This window comes from Macaca thibetana, chromosome 2 (assembly GCF_024542745.1).
Source record: "Macaca thibetana thibetana isolate TM-01 chromosome 2, ASM2454274v1, whole genome shotgun sequence".
Taxonomy (NCBI): Eukaryota; Metazoa; Chordata; class Mammalia; order Primates; family Cercopithecidae; genus Macaca; species Macaca thibetana.
In genome coordinates this window covers 43106675-43109391 of record NC_065579.1, presented here as the reverse complement: position 1 = coordinate 43109391, position 2717 = coordinate 43106675, and positions in this window count along the sequence as shown.

Genomic DNA, 2717 nt, shown 5'->3' with positions numbered 1-2717 from the left:
ACAGTCACAAGTCTTTAGGATCATTTTTAGAGCAATGGCAAGAGCAGGGCTGAAATGAAAATCAGTATGAGATAATGAACACTCCTGCTCAGAGATCATTATGGGCTGAGCTGTGCTGGGAAGGCACTGAGCCTGGGGGGCTAACACTTGCCTCAGTGGAATTAGCACTCAGTAACCAGGCAGTCACCTCGATCCAAGGCTTTCAACTCTCATGGAATATCTGTCAGAGTTTGTCAGTTCAGCAAATAATAAGTGTTTGGTTTGTTTCTTTTTTGTTTTCCCCCGGAACACGGACTTGTAAAACAGCTTAATTAAAAACGATGGCACTTTTTCCTGTTGTTCAGTTTGGAGGCAAAGACTACTGGGTAGTTGGTGAGAGGCTTAGGAGAGCAGCTTGCTTTCTCCTGAAGTGGGAGGCTAACTTCCATGCGTCTGTGGTAGGGGTTGGCAAACTATGACCTTGGGCCAAATCTAACTGGCTGCTAATTTTCATATGGCCCGTGGGCTGAGGAAAGGTTTTATATTTTTGAATTATTAAAAATGTAAATCAAAAGGGTAAAAAAATGACATGAAAATTATATAAATTCAAACTGCATGCTTTTTTAGTGTTTTTAAATTGTTTTATGGAACCTAGATAAAGTTGTGTTGAAACCTTCATTTGCGTATATATTGTCGGTTTTCATGCTACAACAGCAGAGCTGAGTACAGTCATCCCTCAGTATCTGAAGGAGATTGGTTCCAGAACCCCCTCAGATACCAAAATCCACAGATGCTCAATTCCTTTATATCAAATGCATAGTATTTGCATATAGCCTATGCACATCTTCCTGTGTTCTTCAAATCATCTCTAGGTTACTTATAATACCTAATACAGTGTAAATGCTATGTAAATACTGTTAAACTATATTGTTCAAGGAATAATAATGAAAAAAAGAATATGTTCAGGTCAGTTGCAACTATACATTTTTTTCCCAAATATTTTTGATTCAAGGTTGGTTGAATCCATGGATTTGGAAACCTCAGATATGGAGGGCCGACTATACTTGTGACAGGTACCAAATGGCTCACAAAGCCCAGAATATTTACTATTTGCCTCTTTACAGGTAGTTTGCTGACACCTGACGTATAAGAATGGGGGACATTGCTTCCCACCACCCCCAGCCCTCTCACTGGATGGTCCATGTGTACAAAGGATATCCCTTATTAAATGCAAAGATGTTGGTCTAAACCCTGCTTGATAGGATGATTGAGTAAATTCAAGGAAGTGGTAATGAGGGGTGGGTGCAGTGGCTCACTCCTGTAATCCCATTACTTTGGAGGCTGAGGTGGGAAGATCACCTGAGATTAGGAGTTTGAGACCAGCCTGGCCAGCATGGCAAAGCCCTGTCTCTGCTAAAAATACAAAAATTAGCCGGGCATGATGGTGGATGCCTGTAATCCCAGCTACTCGGGAGGCTGAGGCAGGAGAATCACTTGAACGTGGGAGGCGGAGGTTGCAGTGAGCCGAGATTGCACCACTGTACTCTAGCCTGGTGACAGAGCAGCAAGACTCCGGCTCAAAAAACAAACAAACAATAACAAAAGAAAGTGGTAATGAAAAGAGATTTCACTGAAATCACATTTTTGGTATCTAGATGAATTTGGGCCTTGGCTAGGCTTACAGCATTTGATCAAATGTATGATATATGTTTAGTATTTTTCAAGGCAGGCTACCAACTAGCTGGTTGCTTTACTCCACTGAAGCAACTCATTCTACACTGGGATTTAACCATTCCAATCTTTTCCTCCAACTTCTCCATGTCATCTGAATCACCTGAGAGTTGTAGCCTATTTTCAAGCTCAGGAAGGCAGAATCTAGTTGTCCACTTGGCAAGACAGGCAATGAACTGGGCTGTGGCCAAACCAGTCAGCAGTTCCTCCTGGACAGGAGCCTGTATCCGCCTGGCTGCCAACATCTGAGTGAGAGGTCACAGGGTGTCTAGGCCTTCAGGGGTTTTGGTTCCTGGATGCCAGCATACGGAGGGTGGAAAATGCCAGACTGATTAATGACACCTTTTCCTTGGGATCAGAATATCTGTGGGAGGGCAAGCCACATTGCCCTGCTCACCTGGATACCTCCCAAAGCTTCTGTTACTGGGATATAACCACCCCCGTCTTGTTCTCACCCATGGTGAGGAAGAGGGTGTTGCGAAGATGACCAATGCCTGCTGACCCAGCGGATTCATTCAAGTGCCTAATCTTTGCAGCTGACATGCAGAGAATGACCTCACACAGCCAGAGTTGAGGGAAATGGCTCTGATTTCTTGTCGCCACTGTTTCCCTGCAAATGAGTCCACTAACCAAATGCTTCCTCAAATTATTCATCTTTGCTGCCCTAGCCATGGGCCACTTTTACCTGCTACCCCCCTACCAAAAAACCCCAAAACATATAAAGATTTTACCTAACAGCTCTCTCAACTATGAATAAGGCAGCCACCCAGAGAGCATGAGGAGCACCTTCCCTACCCAACCAGACCGAAAAGACTGAGCAAAGAGAAAAGTGTTCTCACAAACACTAGACTTAAATATTGAAAATCAAAATCTAATTCAAAAGGAATGGGTTTTAAGCATATGAAGTGTTCTTTTTGCTGCCACAATTTTGGGAGAATTCAGTAGCTCCTAAATGCCCAACTAAATAATCTTTTTTTTTTATTTAAATGGGATCGTGAAAACTGATC